The sequence below is a fragment of the Eumetopias jubatus genome, unplaced genomic scaffold (assembly GCF_037043125.1).
Source record: "Eumetopias jubatus isolate StellerSeaLion01/CBP00866 unplaced genomic scaffold, mEumJub1_p1.0 scaffold_6, whole genome shotgun sequence".
Taxonomy (NCBI): Eukaryota; Metazoa; Chordata; class Mammalia; order Carnivora; family Otariidae; genus Eumetopias; species Eumetopias jubatus.
In genome coordinates this window covers 90476207-90495256 of record NW_028274812.1, presented here as the reverse complement: position 1 = coordinate 90495256, position 19050 = coordinate 90476207, and positions in this window count along the sequence as shown.

Genomic DNA, 19050 nt, shown 5'->3' with positions numbered 1-19050 from the left:
CCCCCATTGCTATACTACTGTTGTCACTGATAAACTCACTTATGCTATAAACCACATAATTCAGTGTTATAAAATTTGCTTTAAACATTTGTATATGTTTTAAAGAAATTAAGAGAAGAAAAATTATATATTTCTTTTATTGGCCTATTTCTCATTTTCAAGGCCTTCATGTCTTCTTATAAATCTGACTTTCCATTTGGTGTTATTTCCTTCAGGTTGAAATGCTTCCTTCAAGATATCTTACAGTGAAGGTATTCTGAGCATGAAGTCTCTCTAGTAATATTTACTTTTATTCTTGAACTGTGATGATATTTTGTCTTTATTTTGATATTTGTCCTTGGATTCTGTTTTCCTCCTTTAAATAATGTTATTAATTATAGCAGGACAGTGATATAGCTGAACTAAATACTCCCACTGGTTTGGAAGCAGGGGAAACTACCTAGTTCTTCACAGTTTCAGTGGTTGCTTTCCCTGGGAACCTTGGGATTCCTCTCCATGGGTGCCATCTTTTTCTGTTTTTACTCAATTCCCTGTTAATCCACCTCTTTTTTTCTCTGTGCCTCCTCTTCAGCTATTGAGCACTAATTTGAAGACTGATGCCAACATAAATTTATGATTTTTACCTTTGATCAAATATCAATCTTGCCTAAGTTTTTACAACTAAAACCTTTTTTTGGAGAAGAGAGACAGAGCCTTAGTAGGATGAGCACTGGGAGAGTGAGAAATTTATTGGTTGAAGCAGCAAAACATAGGAATGAAAAATGTGTGACTGGCCCAGGTACATTAGGCCCTGGAACTCTGCCATGTTTGTCTGTTTTTTTGTAGCTCTCCATATTATCTTTCTGCTTCTCTCTATGCTTCTTCAAACTGTTGTCCCCAGCTTAAGAGATTTTCTGCCAATAGTTGTGGACCCACATTCCACATTTTGAATGTCAAACAGTGTGAGCAACATTTTCTCAAATTTTGCATTCTAAATTCCTAGAAGGGTCTCTGACTCTGGTTTAGGGTAGAGGCCAACTCTAGTCAAAGTAGCAGCTCCTATAGAACAATGTGGTTAGAAGAATCACTTTCAAAGGTCAATGTATCATCAGCATGCAGGAAAATGGATAGTAAACTAAATGTGAAACAGTTTACATTTTCCCTGAATTCCCAATCATGCTACTCTTCCCATCACTCATAGAAAATAGTCACACGGTTTGAGTTCCAGCAAAAACAGATGTCATCAGATGATAACTCTCTTACATTCCTACCAAAATCTCTAAAGTGTTATCAATATCACCATCCATCTTTTCCATTTGGTTAATTTCTTTTAAAATAATGTCAGATCAGCCTCTCCTCCTGTCTATAGCTAATGTTGTCACCATATTTCTAGATCTTTGTCTCACCACATTCCACTACCCTCTATCAACTATTCTGTTTCCTGTAGGTTTAGTCTCTTCTCTTGTGGTAACATCATCCCATAAGTACACAAAAATTAACATGTGTGATTGGATCCTGGCAGAAATGAGATGGCGCTCTCTAAATAGGAAATTAGAAGAGATTTTAATATGAGACAATTTACAAGTGTGTGACAGGTATACTAAAACCACAAGGGACAGAGTGCAGTCTTTGTGCCATTCAGTGTGAAGGGGTTCAGTGAGCTGGTACTGGAAACTGAGAGAGAAAGGCTATGTGGAGACCACTGCTTTAGAGAAGATGTGATGATCACTAAAAGGTAATCCACAAAGAGAAGTGAGGGAATAATCATCTTGTGCCTTTCTCCTTTCCTCTTACTTCACATTGGGGAAACTCAAAAGAAGGCAGAAAATATATATGTAATGTGATTTAGCTTCCTAGACATAGAGCAGATCTGGAAGGGCAAATGGAAGATATCCATGTACCTCATGAACCACTCAAAATTTCAGAAATAAAAAAAAAATTGTCTCTCATTCCTCCCCTTTAAACTTATATCTCCTAAAAAAAAAATAAACTTATATCTCCTTTCCCCTTACCTGTCAAATATTCACAAAGAGTAATCTAGTCTTGCTAGCTCCACATTCTCATTTCATCTATATATCTCCCACCCCTCATTCAACACCATCAGTAACTAACCTTTTCTTTTTTTTATCATTATATATTATAAGATCAATTAAGGTATAGTGTATTATTAGTTTCAGAAGTAGAGTTTAGTGATTCGTCAGTTGCATATAACACCAAATGCTCATTACATCCAGTGCCCTCTCTAATAATTATTTTTCTGGACCATATTGATAGCAAATTGTACTAGACTGTCCCACAATATTTGACACTCTCTTACCATTTATTCCTAATAGAAACTTTCTTGTCTTGCTTTTCCTATCACCTCACATTGTGTATTCTCTTCTCTATCCATTCTTTATATTTTAGGCTTCCTTGGTGTCTATCCCAAGTATTCTTTCCTTGTCATTCTATATATTTCTTTCTAACTGATATTTTAGTAAACTATAGTCTTTCCACTCCCTCCTGTGCTCTAGACATGCATATTAGGATTATTTAAGGGAGACTTCTACCTTAATTTATAGTCTGACAAACTCAGTATGTTTGAAGCTCTGCTGATTTCTCTCTTCATTAAACATGCTTCTTCTACTTCTGTGGTCCCAGAGCAATAACTCATTTTATCTACCCTGGGAATCTGAGCATAATTCTTTTCTTTTCCTCAGTTTATACATCTGAACAGCATAAAAGCCTATCCTGTTTGGTTTGTCACCTAAATATCTTCTGAAATTGTCCAGTTACCTCAAACTTTGTTTCCATATCTATGCTTTAGACAATGGTTTGATTATTGCAAGCACCTAAATTTTTCTCTTCTTTCAGTATGTAACCCTTCCATAAGAGAAAAAGAAGTTCTACCTTACAGTTTAGAGTAACTCTCAAAATATGTTTATATTTTTCCCAAATTAATGACTTTTATTGGCCCTACTATTCCTTAGATGACATTTCTGATTTGGACTGTGCTTAATATTCCAACCTCATTGCCCGCAGGATAAATTTTGGCTACACTGAATATCTTTGAGCCCTTCACATTCCTATGCTTTCTTTTGTTTCAGCTCACTCTGTTTTATTTTATTTTACATTTCTTCCTGGAAGATTCATTGTACTAAGATATGCATAGCAGTTTATTTATTTTTTTTTTAATTTTTTTTATAGATTTTATTTATTTATTTGAGAGAGAGAATGAGATAGAGAGAGAGCACGAGAGGGAAGAGGGTCAGAGGGAGAAGCAGACTCCCTGCTGAGCAGGGAGCCCGATGCGGGACTCGATCCCGGGACTCCAGGATCATGACCTGAGCCGAAGGCAGTCGCTTAACCAACTGAGCCACCCAGGCGCCCTGCATAGCAGTTTAGAAATCATCAACACATAGCTTTTCAACTTGAAGGGAAAATCCATTTTTCTCCACATGCTGGAAAGAGGTCATTGATACACGTGAATAGATTTGATCAACCTAAAAAGCATTTATAGTGAAAAGGTAAATGAGCTGAGTACAGGATGCTGAATAATACCAGAAATTAAAGGTGAGTAATATCCTAGAAACCAATGAAGGTAAGAATTAAAAAAAAAAAGTAGTGTAATCATTTTCCAATTTTACAGAGTTCAAATTATTATGAATACACTGTAAATTAATCCTTCTCTGTAAATTTCAACTTAACTATAATTTTCGCTAGCTGTTGGAGTGTCAAGGGTACATTATTTCCTGTTGGTAATGCAAATCAAAACTGATTAGTATAAAATGTAGGTTATCATTAAACATTTCTCTGAATCTACCAGACCTGTCATCCTATCATTGCACATATTGGATTACCCAGATGGAAGTACCTACAACATCTTGCTGATTAAACTCAATAGCATGTTCAGTATAATATGTTCATACTTAGTCTGTCATAGTATTTTTTCATTTGATATGCTATTTTTACAGAAAATTTCATCAAAACTAAATACCCATACAAATGTTGTCTATAGGTTATAAAGAGAAAAGGTAGGGAATATGAAACTGATAAATAACAGCCCTGATTAATTAATAAGAAATACAATTGACATCACATGATTAAATAAATATTTGACCAAGATATTAAATACTGATGAATTCTAGAAACAGAGAAAGAAATTAATAAAAGCATGCAGAATTAATTCTTTTTGTAAATAGTACAAAGAAATATACCTATCCACTACTAAGTTTCCCTTTATTCTTGCTGTCTAAATGGACTCAGCATCTAAATATTTCTATCAGAGTAAAGATAATGATGTAATCACCAAGAAGTTGAACATAATACTCATTTTCAAACCAACATGTACTTTATGTTTCTGGTTTAAATTGCTATGGAGAACAAATAGGAGACTCAACATCATCTATTAAATGAATATTTTTTTCTATTATATTATTGTTGTGAACTCAGTACTTTACAGTTAGCCCAATTTATTTGACCTCTCCAAAATAATACTCATATTACTTTCATTAAATGCATTAAATAAAATTGACTTTTTGTTAATATACTCAACTGATCTGTAGTTGAGTGGAAGAAGTTTTCTAGCAAAAATATTTTGTCCTCCAAGAATGTTTAGTATAGCTGTAGATTGACTAGACTGGAGTATTTGATTATAGCATCTCTAGCTCCCCATTGTAGCTCAAACCAAGAATGACTGAGATATGGCCTGTGAAGGCTGAAAAACTAATTGCTCCATTATCTGTACTCTGGTCTTTTTTACTTCACAAGCACTTAAAAAAATGTACTTAAATCTGCTTTCTAATTACAAGTTCCCATAACAGAGTGTCCTATCTGGAAAGCAGCATTATTATTCTAGCTTTCAACACACTTAAACATTTTTATTTTGCTGAGTTTTCTTTCTTCTATGTTTACTTTCTTTTGCAAATATGTTTAATGGCTAATTACCATTTCTCCTTTTTTATCCTAATTGCTACACATTCAGGGACATGTGTCATTAAAGCTTCAGCAGATAAGACATTTGCTCAAACAATATTTCTATTCTATTTGCACATATGTAGCCTTATTAAAATAACATTCTTATTAGTTTAAGCACTTATTTTCTCGAGAAACAAACAGTAATTTACATCAAAGCCCCGTCTTCTTTGTATTAGATATTGGAAACTTTTATATTTTAGAAGAAAAGGGTAACAACTTAATTTTCACTACCAAAACATGATAAAAATACAGACTATTGCTTTAACAATGATATATGCAAAACTGTTTTCTCCCAGGATTCCTTCATTTAATGAAATTCAATATGCAAATGGTTCATTTTATGAATTATACAATCATCAACAGATTTGTTACTAGTAAATATACACTTAAGATTTTGGATTTATCAATCATACTTTTCTATAGAGAATTGCATTAATATAGCTCAGAGTATCACTAATGTGTAATAGGCACTTTGAGAGTTGTGGTCTTCCTCAGTTACTAGGAAAACACTCCAAATTCTGCGATGGACTACCTCTTTAAGTGCTTTATTGGCAAAGAGAGTTCTGGCTGAGTCTGCCAGCAGCAATTTTTGTTATAGGTGGTCATCATTATCTTTTCTTTACTCCAATTATATTTCATGGATATAACTTTTAGAATTTAAAATTGCTGATTGGGTAAGCACTACATTATTAGTTGGCATTGATTTTATATGTTTTTTCTTCCCTCTCCCTGTACTTTTTTATTTTTATTTTTTAGATTTTTTTAATTTCAAGTTTTTACTTAAACTCTAGTTAGTTAACATATATGGTTATATTTTTAAATAAAGAGTAATGACTGGAATTTATAAACCAGGGACTCATACACAATTGTATGTAATTCTGGAGGGAAGATGAGTAGGTATACTTAATCCCAGATACTTGTGTGTGTATGTATGTGCATGATTAATAATTTTCTTGTTGTTTCATACACAGAAAGAAAATTTACACTTTGAGGCATTATTGATTTCCATTTATTCCACACATGGAAACATAAAAAACCAATACTTAGTACATTTTGCACAGCAAGATATTACTGAATTCTTTTTGGAAGTGTTGCTCATAGAGGGCTTTAGTAGAGGGTGCTCCACTAAGCAATGATTGGCTGTGAAAACAGATTGATTAATGACAACAGTGCTCACTGTGAATGACTGATTTGTATCATCTTGTTTTAATTAAAATATAAAATATGGTTTTTTATGTTGGTTTTCTTGACAGAAATCATAATAATTACCTCTATTAGGGAAGGTGAAAACCAATTTGTATTTACTAAAGTATTCTGTTCATTGCTGAAGAAAAATTCAGTTTATAGTAAACAGAAAACAAAATAATAATGCCCTATCTGAAGGAAATGCATTTTTGATGTTTATTTGCTAAGTTTAGTTCATAAGACTAGAACTTGGAAGGGAGCCTAGATTAAATCAAAACTAACCACTAGCTTACGCCAGTGGATGAACACCTCATGGAAAAACAACTGTGTATTAAGGAATTTATTATCCATATGAATTTGTTCTTTTTAAAAAGAAGAAAAAAATTCTACTGATTTCAAAAGAGATATACAGCATTAATAACATGTGTGAAACCTATGCTATTTGTGGAGCATCTGTAATTATAATGCTAGAAACTAACATGCATAAAAACACTGCATTATTCAGCTCTCCAGAAGTAATTATACAAAGATTTTTCTAATTATTTCTACTGTTCCCATAAGTAGACTATAGAATCACAATCTACTTTTTGGATAAATTCTTCTCTGGTGTATGCTTTAATAACTTATAACTAGCAATGAAATATAACTTCTACAAGTGGCAAAATGTTTGAACTAGGGTATATTCTTAAATGATCAAAGCATTATATATTACAAATCCACATATTTAGTAAATAGTTAACTGTACATATTCTTTAAATTTAAAAAAAGGAGGGGCTTATAATTTATAAACTCCCAAACATGTATATTATTTTTCTGGCAAGAATTTTACTGAAAATGAAAAATCATGATATTAATCTAATACAGTAGAGCAGGATTATACATTTCCTATAAAAAGCAAGATTTTGTATATTACTTTAACAAAATATATATTAATGCAGATAAAGAACCAATAAATAAAACTTGGACTATACCAACAGAAAGTCACAACAAATAGCTTATAAAATATGTTATTGTTTGATCATTTTCTACAGCAAGGGTCAGCAAATGTTTTCTGAAAAGGCCAGACAATAAATAATTTAGGTTTTGCAGGCAAAGAGCACATATACTCTTGAAGTTGCGGCTGGAAAAGCCATCAACACTACACAACTGAATGAGTGTGGTGGTGTTTGTGAGATACACAAAATAGAGAGGGGCCTGGATTTTCCCACCTGGGGCACAGTTTGTTAAATTGTCTATTCAGTATAAAGTATAACTAACCTCACTGAATTAATGAATCAACTAAATATTTTTTAAACTTAATTTTATGATTGTATTTTGCTGAAATTTCATTGTTTCTGTATATTATTTTTATTTCTTTTTGAAACATTGCAAATTTGCTAACAATCTTAAATTTAATCAGAGAATAATTACAATTTTTTTAAATTTTTAAAAATATTTATTTGAGAGAGAGAGAGAAAGTGAGTGTGAGAGGGAGAAGCAGACTCCCCACTGAACAGAGAGCACTATGTGGGGCTCGATCCCAGGACCCTGAGATCAGGACCTGAGCTGAAGGCAGATTCTTAACTGTTTGAGCCATCCAGGTGTCCCAAGAATTACAAATTTAAAAGAAGAAATTATATGTACATTTACTATATAAATGATTCATAACTGTATTACACAGACATGTTTTTCAAAAAATATTTTTATTCATGGTATTTTAAAAATCAATTCCAATGGAATTTTCAAGGAGGTGTTTATGAACACTAAAGGGTAACATTTAGGATAAATAATGTTAATTGCTGCAAAGAAAAAACAAACACTTCTAATCTTAGTGGTTTACCACAATAAAAACTTTTGTTTTTTGCTCACTCAGGACAATGGGGATACTTCTGACCCATGGGCATTTTTCTACATGAGATTTAGGCACCTATGCTTTTCAATCTTCTGGTTCTTCTTTCCTCTAGTTTTTTAGACACCTCACTTCCAACAAGAATGAAAAACAATAAAGGGAAAAAAAGACTTATAGGACATTTTTTATGGACCAGAGTATAAGTTTAAAACTACCACTGATTTTCAATTGGTCAGAACTTGTTCACATGGTCCCAAATTTTGGAAGATAATTAAACTCATGCCAGAAGCCAAGGAAACAGAGGAACAAGCAGCTAGGTTCTGTTACACAGGGCAAGTTTTCTAGCAGACAGATATATAAAAATATAAAGTGAATTAAAATTGTCAAAAATATATTTTTGATAGTATAGTATATTCTTAGTACTGTAAGTTTCATTACATGTCAATATTAACAGAAAAAATAATTACATTCATTATTAGGAACATTCATTTTATAACAGTTTAACTTTGGTTTTGCTTTTATGTTTTATTTATGTCTTTGTGTGAAATCCATTGAACATTTTAATTTGTTTTACAAACCTAAGGCACTGCAATTAACTGAAGAATTCTTTCCTTCGAGTGTACTACAATATTTAGTATATGAAAAGGTAAAAACATATATGATTTACCTAAAATGACTATATGTTTTAAGTATAAATTATTTTGAATCAGAGTATTTATATATTTGCAATCATTTATTTTTGAATGAAACTTTTTTTAAATTTTAGAATAGTTGTAAATTTACTGAACAGTTACAAAGATAGTTCAGAGGGTGTTGTATACTCTGCAACCAGTTTCCACTATTATTATCTGACATTAGTACACTTGTCACAACAAATTAGCCAATATTGATACACTATTATTAACCAAAGTCCATATTTTATTTAAATTTCCTTAGTCTTTTTTTTTTTAATTTATTTATTTATCGTGTGAGAGAGAGCAGGGGGAGGGGCAGCGAGAGAGGGAGAGGGAGAAAATCTCAAGCCGACTTCCCACTGAGCACGGAACCTGACATGGGGCTCGATTTCATGACCGTGTGATCATGACCAGAGCCAAAATAAAGAGTTGGACACTTGACTGATGATCAGCCAGGTGCCCCAGGATTTCCTTAGTCTTAAACTAATGTCTTTTTCTTTTCCAGGATCTAATCCAGGATACCACAAACCATTAGTATTCATGTTTCTTTAGCATTCTTTGGCTTTGAAAATTTCTCAGACTTTCCTTGTGTTTTTTGGTTGAAGTATAGTTGGCATACAATATTATATTAGTTTTAGGCATACCACATAGTGATTCAACATTTGTGTACATTAAAAAATGCTCACCTTGATAAGGAGAATAACGATATGTCACCATAGAGTTACTACAATATTACATGCCCTCGGCTGTATACCACATTTATCCATTCATTGATTGATGGATACTTATGATGCTTCCATATTTTAGCTATAGTTAAGTGTGCCTCAATGAACATAGAGGTGTATATATCTCTTTGCATTAGTGTTTTCATTTTCATGGATAAATACCCAGAAGTAGAATTGATGGATCATATGGTAGTTTTAACTTTTTGAGGAAATTTCATGCTGTTTTCCATTGAGGCTGTAGCAATTTATATTCCCACCAACAATGAATGAAGGCTCACTTTTCTCCTCATCCTTGCCACCACTTGTTATTTCTTATCTGTTTGATACTAGCCAATCACACAGGTGCGAGTGATATCTCATTGTGGTTTTGATTTGCTTTCCCCTGATGATTAGTGATACTGAGCAGCTTTTCATGGGGCTTTTGGCCATCTGTATGTCTTCTTTGGAAAAGTGTCTGGCTGTTCAGGTCCTCTACTCATTTTTTAACAGCATTTTTTGTTTTCTTGGTGTTGAGCGGAATGCGTTCTCTATATGTTTTTGATATTAGCTCCTTAGCAGATATATCATTTGCAAATCTCTACTCCCATTCAGTAGGTTAGGTTGCCTTTTCATTTTGTTGATGAGTTCCTTCAGGAGAACTGACCAGCTACATGCAAAATAATTAAACTGGACCACTTTCTTACACAATATACAAAAATAAACTCAAAATGAATTAAAGACCTAAAAATAAGACCTGAAATCATAAAATTCTTAAAAGAAAAATGTTGAACCCTTAGACATCAGTCTTAGCAATAATTTTTGGATCTATCTCCTCTGGCAAGGATGACAATAGCAAAAATAAATACTTGTGACTATATTTTATTTTACATTTTTTATTATGTTATGTTACTAACCATACATTACATTAGTTTTTTTATAATTTTTTATTGTTATGTTAATACCATACATTACATCATTAGTTTTTGATGTAGTGTTCCATGATTCACTGTTTGTGCATAAAACCCAGTGCTCCACGCAGAACGTGCCCTTTTACTACCCATCACCAGGCTAACCCATCCACCCACCACCCTCCTCTCGAACCCTCAGTTTGTTTTTCAGAGTCCATCATCTCTCATGGTTCATCTCCCCCTCCCATTTACTCCCCTTCATTCTTCCCCTCCTGCTATCTTCTTCTGTTTATTTTTTTCTTAACATATATTGCATTATTTGTTTTGGAGGTACAGATCTGTGATTCAATAGTCTTGCACAATTCACAGCATTCACCATAGCACATACCCTCCCAATGTCTATCACCCAGCCACCCCATTCCTCCCCCAACCCCCCACTCCAGCAACACTCAGTTTGTTTCCTGAGATTAAGAATTCCTCATATCAGTGAGGTCATATGACACATGTCTTTCTCTGATTGACTTATTTCACTCAGCATAACACCCTCCAGTTCCATTCACGTCATTGCAAATGGCAAGATCTCATTCCTTTTGATGGCTGCATAATATTCCATTGTGTATATATACCACTTCTTCTTTATCCATTCATCTGTCGATGGACATCTTGGCTCTTTCCACAGTTTGGCTATTGTGGACATTGCTGCTATAAACATTGGGGTGCACGAACCACTTCGGATCCCTACATTTGTATTTTGTGGTAATTAACCAGTAGTGCAATTGCTGGATCCTATGGTAGCTCTATTTTCAACTTTTTGAGTAACCTCCATACCGTTTTCCAGAGTGGTTGCACCATCTTGCCTTCCCACCAACAGTGTAGGAGGGTTATCCTTTCTCCGAATCCCTACCAACATATGTCGTTTCCTGACTTGTTAATTTTAGCCATTCTAACTGGTGTGAGGTGGTATCTCATTGAGGTTTTGATTTGGATTTCCCTGATGCTGAGCGATGTTGAGCACTTGTTCATGTTTCTGTGGGCCATTTGGATGTCTTCTTTGGAAAAATGTCTGTTCATGTCTTCTGCCCATTTCTTGATTGGATTATTTGTTCTTTTGGTGTTGAGTTTGGTAAGTTCTTTATAGAATTTAGATACTAGCCCTTCATCTGATAAGTCATTTGCAAATATTTTCTCCCATTCTTTCAGTTGTCTTTTGGTTTTGTTGACTGTTTCTTTGGCTGTGCAAAAGCTTTTTATCTTGATGAAATCTCAATAGTTCATTTTTGCCCTTGCTTCGCTTGCCTTTGGCGATGTTTCTAGGAAGAAGTTGCTGTGCCTGAGGTCGAAGAGGTTGCTGCCTGTGTTCTCCTTTAGGATTTTGATGGACTCCTGTCTCACATTTAGGTCTTTCAATCATTTGGAGTCTATTTTTGTGTGTGGTGTAAGGAAATGGTCCAGTTTCGTTCCTATGCACGTGGCTGCCCAATTTTCCCAATACCATTTGTTGAAGAGACTGTCTTTATTCCATTGGACATTCCTTCCTGCTTTGTCAAAGATGAGTTGACCATAGAGTTGAGGGTCCATTTCTGGGCTCTCTATTCTGTTCCATTGATCTATGTGATTGTTTTTGTGCCAGTACCATACTGTCTTGATGATGACAGTTTGTAATAGAGCTGGAAGTGCGGAATTGTGATGCCGCCAGGTTTGCTTTTCTTTTTCAACATTCCTCTGGCTATTTGGGGTCTCTTCTGGTTCCATACAAATTTTAGGATTATTTGTTCCATTTCTTTGAAAAAAGTGGGTGGTATTTTGATGGAGATTGCATTGAATGTGTAGAATGCTCTAGGTAGCATTGACATCTGCACAATATTTGTTCTTCCAATCCATGAGGATGGAATATTTTTCCATTTCTTTGTGTCTTCCTCAATTTCTTTCATGAGTATTTTATAGTTTTCTGAGTACAGATTCTTTGCCTCTTTGATAAAATTTATTCCTAGGTATCTTATGGTTTTGGGTGCAATTCAAAATGGGATCGACTCCTTAACTTGTCTCTCTTCTGTCTTGTTGTTGGTGTATAGGAATGCCACTGATTTTTGGGCATTGATTTTATATCCTGCTGCTTTACTGAATTCCTGTATAAGTTCTAGGAGTTTTGGGGTGGAGTCTTTTGGGTTTTCCACATAAAGTATCATATCGTCTGCAAAGAGTGAGAGTTTGACTTCCTCTTTGCCGATTTGGATGCCTTTGATTTCTTTTTGTTGTCTGATTGCTGTGGCTAGGACTCCTAATACTATGTTGAATAGCAGTGGTGATAGTGGACATCCCTGCTGCATCCCTGATCTTAGGGGGAAAGCTCTCAGCCTTTCCCCATTGAGAATGATATTCGCTGTAGGTTTTTAATAGATGTCTTTTATTATATTGAGGTATGTACCCTCTATCCCTATACTCTGAATAGTTTTGATCAAGAAAGGATGTTGTCCTTTGTCAAATGCTTTTCCTGCATCTATTGAGAGGATCATATGATTCTTGTTCTTTCTTTTATTAATGTATTGTCTCACATTGTTTGATTTGCGGATGTTGAACCAACCTTGCAGGCCAGGGATAAATCCCACTTGGTTTTGGTGAATAATCCTTTTAATGTACTGTTGGATCCTATTGGCTAGTATTTTGGTGGGAATTTTTGCATCCATGTTCATCAAGGATATTGGTCTGTAATTCTCCTTTTTGATGGGGTCTTTGTCTGGTTTTGGGATCAAGGTAATGGTGGCCTCATAAACAGAGTTTGGAAGTTTTCCTTCCATTTCTTTCTTTTTTTTTTTTTTTTGGAACAGTTTCAGAAGAATAGGTTTTAATTCTTCTTGAAATGTTTGGTAGAATTCCCCTGGGAAGCCATCTGTCCCTGGGCTTTTGTTTGTTGGGAGATTTTTGATGACTGCTTCAATTTCCTTAGTGGTTATAGGTCTGTTCAGGCTTTCTATTTCTTCCTGGTTCAATTTTGGTAGTTGATACATCTCTAGGAATGCATCCATTTCTTCCAAGTTATCTGATTTGCTAGCATAGAGTTGCTCATAATATGTTCTTATAATTGTTTGTATTTCTTTGGTGTTGGTTGTGATCTCTCCTCTTTCATTCATGATTTTGTTGTTTGGGTCATTTCTCTTATCTTTTTGATAAGTCTGGCCAGGAGTTTATCAATCTTGTTAATTCTTTGAAAGAACCAGCTCCTAGTTTCGTTGCTCTCTTCTACTGTTCTTTTGGTTTCTATTTCATTGATTTCTGCTCTGATCTTTATTATTTCTCTTCTCCTGCTGGGTTTAGGCTTTATTTGCTGTTTTTTCTCTAGCTCCTTTAGGTGTAGGGTTAGGTTGTGTATTTGAGACCTTTCTTGTTTCTTGAGAAAGGCTTGTATTGCTATATACTTTCCTCTTAGGACTGCCTTTGTGGTATCCCAAAGATTTTGAACAGTTGTGTTTTCATTTTCATTGGTTTCCATGAATTTTTTAAATTTTCTTTTAATTTCCTGGTTGACCCATTCATTCTTTAGTAGGATGCTCTTTATCCTCCATGTATTTGAGTTCTTTCCGACTTTCCTCCTGTGATTGAATTCTAGTTTCAAAGGATTGTGGTCTGAAAATATGCAGGTAATGATCTCAAACTTTTGGTACCGGTTGAGACCTGATTTGTGACCTAGGATGTGATCTATTCTGGAGAATGTTCCATGGGCACTAGAGAAGAATGTGTATTCCATTGCTTTGGGACGGAATGTTCTGAATATATCTGTGAAATCCATTGGTCCAATGTGTCATTTAGAGTCTTTATTTCCTTCTTGATCTTATGCCTAGATGATCTGTCCATTTCCGTCAGGGTGGTGTTAAAGTCCCCCACTATTATGGTATTGTTGTCAATGTGTTTCTTTGCTTTTGCTATTAATTGCCTTAAATAATTGGCTGCTCCCATGTTAGGGGCATAGATATTTACAATTGTTAGATCTTTTTGGTGGATAAACCCTTTAAGTAGGATGTAGTGTCCTTCCTCATCTCTTATTACAGTCTTTGTTTTAAAATCTAATTTGTCTGATATAAGGATTGCCACCCCAGCTTTCTTTTGGTGTCCATTAGCATGGTAAATGGTTTTCCACCCCCTCACTTTCAATCTGGGGGTGTCTTTGGGTCTAAAATGAGTCTCTTGCAGACAGCATATGGATGGGTCTTGATTTTTAATCCAATCTGATAGCCTGTGTCTTTTGATTGGGGCATTTAGCCCATTTACATTCAGGGTAACTATTGAAAGGTATGAATTTAGTGCCATTGTATTGCCTGTAAGGTGACTGTTACTGTATGTTGTCTGTGTTCCTTTCTGGTCTATGCTGCTTTTAGGCTCTCTCCTTTCTTAGAGGACCCCTTTCAATATTTCTTGTAGGGCTGGTTTCATGTTTGCAAATTCCTTTAGTTTTTGTTTTTCCTGAAAGCTTTTTCCTCTCCTTCAATTTTCAATGAGAGCCTAGCTGGATATTGTATTCTTGGCTGCATATTTTTCTTGTTTAGTGCTCTGAAGATATCATTCCAGTCCTTTCTGGCCTGCCAGGTCTCTGTGGATAGGTCTGTTGCCACTCTAATGTTTCTACGTTTATAGGTTACATATCTCTTCTCCCGAGCTGCTTTCAAGATTTTCTCTTTGTCTCTGAGACTCGTAAATTTTACTATTAGATGTTGGGGTGTTGACCTATTTTTAGTGATTTTGAGAGGGGTTCGCTGTGCCTCCTGTGTTTTGATGCCTGTTTCCTTCCCCACATTAGGGAAGTTCTCTGCTATAATTTGTTCCAATATATCTTTTGCCCCTCTCTCTCTTCTTCTTCTGGGATCCCAATTATTCTAATGTTGTTTCATCTTATGGTATCGCTTATCTCTCGAATTCTGCCCTCGTGATCCAGTAGTTGTTTATTTCTCTTTTTCTCAGCTTTTTTATTTTCCATCGTTTGGTCTTCTATATTGCTGATTCTCTCTTCTGCCTCATTTATCCTAGCAGTTAGTGCCCCCATTTTTTATTGAACCTCAATAATAGCCTTTTTGATTTCGATTTGGTTAGATTTCAGTTTTTTTATTTCTCCAGGAAGTGCATCTCTAATAACTTCCATGCTTTTTTCAAGCCCAGCTAGTATCTTTAAAATCATGATTCTGAACTCTAGGTCCAACATCATACTTATATCCGTATTGAGTAGGTTCCTAGCAGATGGTACTACCTCTTGTTCTTTTTGCTGAGGTGATTTTTTTCGTCTTGTCATTTTGTCCAGAGGAGAATAGATGAATGAGAGAACAAAATGCTAACAGGTTAACAACGTCCCCAGAAAATATACTCTAAACAAATCAGAAAAGACCTGAAACCAGGGTCAAAGAAAACGAAAGAAAGAAAAAAGAAAGACAAAATAAAAAGAAAAACAAAAGGTAAAAACAAACAAAAACAGAACAAAATAAAACAAAACAAAACAGAATATGATCAAATGTGATCAGGCTATTGCATAGATCAGTTCCACACACTAGATTTTGGGTGTATTTTGTTCTGTTAGAAGATAGTGCCTCCTAAAATTGTAAAGAAAGAAAGACTTATATATGTACAAAATAAGGGTTGATACAATGAAGGGATAGAAGATGACTGTAAAGATGAAAATTATAAATATTTTATAAAGGGAATTGATAAGTTGTTTGAAAAATAAAGAAGAAGATTTAAAAAAAAAAAAGGGAGAGAATGTGATCAGGCAGGAGACTAGAACAAAGCCATACACTAGAGATTCAGGGTATATTTTGATCTGTTAGAAGAAACTGTATCTCAAAATTTTAGAGTGAACAACTTATATATATATGTCAAAAATACGGGAAACTACTATGAAGGGATAGAATATGACTCTAAAAATGAAAAATAAAAAAATCTTTTTTTTAAAAAAAAGGGATTGATAAGATGTTGGTTGAAAAAGGGAAAAAGAAAAATTTAAAAAAACAGTTAAAAAAATTAACTTTAAAAAACTAATGAATCATGGTATAAAAGCCATGAATTCTCTGTGCAGTATTCCCCTAATGCTCGAGTTCTCCCGTTCTCCTTGATTGGTAAACTTGATCTTAGCTGGCTGTTTGTGCTGATCTTCTGGGGGAGGGGCCTGTTGAAATGGTTCCCAAATGTCTTTGCTGGAGGCGGAATTGCCCTGCCCTTGTGAATCCTGGCTAAGCAATCTGCTCGGGTTTGCTCTCGGCAGCTTTTGTTCCCTGCAAGCTCTCGGCACAGCTTTGGAGGATGAGAGTGAAAATGGTGGCCTCCCAATCTCCGCCCGGAGGAGCCGAGAACTCGGGGCCCTGCTCCTCAGTGTGCCCCCAGAGAAAAGCAGTCACTCCCGTCTCCCTGGTCTCCAGCTGCACTCCGCGCTCACCTGGCCTGTGACCCAGTGTTTCTATCTATGGCACCCGACCGCCTGTGGAGTCTCCAAACCCAGCAGATTCCTGCAGTGCACTCCCGCACCGCTCCTCCTGGGGAGGAAAGGGGAGTCTCCCCAGCTCTGCCGCTTGTTGGGTCCCTGCTGGAGGAGCAGTGGCCCGACTGGGCCGCAGATCGCAGTTTATGGCCACCCCAAGCTGAGAGCCCACGCTTCAGCTCCATCTATGCACCCAGCTTCCCAGCTCGGATACCTGGGAGCTCTGCTGCACTCAGGTACCCCCGGTCTTTCTGTGACCCTGAGGGTCCTGAGACCACACTGTCCTGAGAGGGTTCCATCCCCCCTACCCCCCCCCCCCCCCCCCCGCTTAGCCACTGGAGTGACATCCCTCAGAGGAGCTGACTTCTAAAAGTTCCGGTTTTGTGCTCCAGGGCTCTATCACTTGCCAGAAGCGGCGGAGGCCCCCTCCCCCACCGTCTATTCTCCCGAACATCGCCTCGTATTCACTTCTCTGCACGTCCTACCTTCCAGTAAGTGGTCGCTTCTCTGTTCAGAGAGTTGTTGCTACTCTCTTCTTCGATGTCCTGTTGAGTTCGTAGGTGTTCAGAATGGTTTGATCCCCATTCAGCTGAATTACTTAGACCAGACGAAATCCAGGTCTCCTACTCCTACATCATTAGTTTTTGATGTAGTGTTCCATGATTCATTGTTTGTGTATAACAGTGCTCCATTCAGTATGTGCCCTCTTTAATACCCATCACCAGGCTAACCCATCCCCCTTCCCCCTTCCCCTCTAGAACCCTCAGTTTGTTTCTCAGTGTCCTTAGTGTCTCATGGTTCATCTCCCCCTCTGAGTACCCCCTTCATTTTTTCCTTCCTATCTTCTTCTTTTTTTTTTTTTAATAATTAATGTATTATTTGTTTCAGAGGTACCGGTCTGTGTTTTAACAGTCTTACACAATTCACAGCGCTCAACATAGCACATACCCTCCCAAATGTCTATCACCCAGCCACCCCATCCCTCCCTCTCCCCACCACTCCAGCAACCCTCAGTTTGTTTCCTGAGATTAAGAATTCCTCATATCAGTGATATCATATGATATACGTCTTTCTCTGATTAACTTATTTCACTCAGCATAATATCCTCCAGTTCCATCCATGTCATTGCAAATGGCAAATTTCATTCCTTTTGATGGCTGTATAATATTCCATTGTATATATACCACTTCTTCTTTATCCATTCATCTGTTGATGGACATCTTGACTCTTTCCATAGGTTGGCTATTGTGGACATTGTGGCTATAATCATCAGGGTGCACCTACCCCTTCCGATCCCTACATTTGTATCTTTGGGGTAAATACCCAGTAGTGCAATTGCTGGATCGTATGGTAGCTCTATTTTCAACTGTTTGAGGAACTTCCATACTGTTTTCCAGAGTGGCTGCACCAGTTTGCATTCCCACCAACAGTGTTAGGAGCATTCCCCTTTCTCCACATCCCCGCCAACATATGTCGTTTCCTGACTTGTTAATTTTAGCCATTCTGACTGATGTGAGGTGGTATCTCATTGAGGTTTTGATTCCGATTTCTCTGATGTTGAGCGATGTTGAACATTTTTTCTTCTGTCTGTTGGCCATTTGGATGTCTTCTTTGGAAAAATGTCTGTTCATGTCTTTTGGCCATTTCTTGATTGGATTATTTGTTCTTTGGGTGTTGAGTTTGGTAAGTTCTTTAGAGATTTTGGATACTAGCCCTTTGTCTGATATGTCATTTGCAAATATCTTCTCCCATTCTGTTGGTTGTCTTTTGGTTTTGTTTACTGTTTCCTTTGCTGTGCAAAAGCTTTTTATCTTGAAGTCCCAGTAGTTCATTTTTGCCCTTGCTTCCCTTGCCTCTGGCGATGTTTCTAAGAAGTTGCTACAGCTGAGGTCGAAGAGGTTGCTGCCTGTGTTCTCCTTTAGGATTTTGATGGACTCCTGTCTCAGATTTAGGTCTTTCAACAAATTTGAGTCTATTTCTGTGTGTGGTGTAAGGAAATGGTCCAGTTTCATTCTTCTGCATGTGGCTGTCCAATTTTCCCAGTACCATTTGTTGAAGAGACTTTTTTTCCATTGGACATTCTTTCCTGGTTTGTTGAAGATTAGTTGACCATAGAGTTGAGGGTCCATTTCCGGGTTCTCTATTCTGTTCCATTCATCTATGTGATTGTTTTTGTGCCAGTACCATACTGTCTTGTTGATGACAGCTTTGTAATAGAGCTAGAAGTCCGGAATTGTGATGCTGCCAGCTTTGCTTTTCTTTTTCAACATTCCTCTGACTATTTGGGGTCTCTTCTGGTTCCATACAAATTTTAGGATTATTTGTCCTTTTCTTTGAAAAAAGTGGATAGCATTTTGATAGGGAT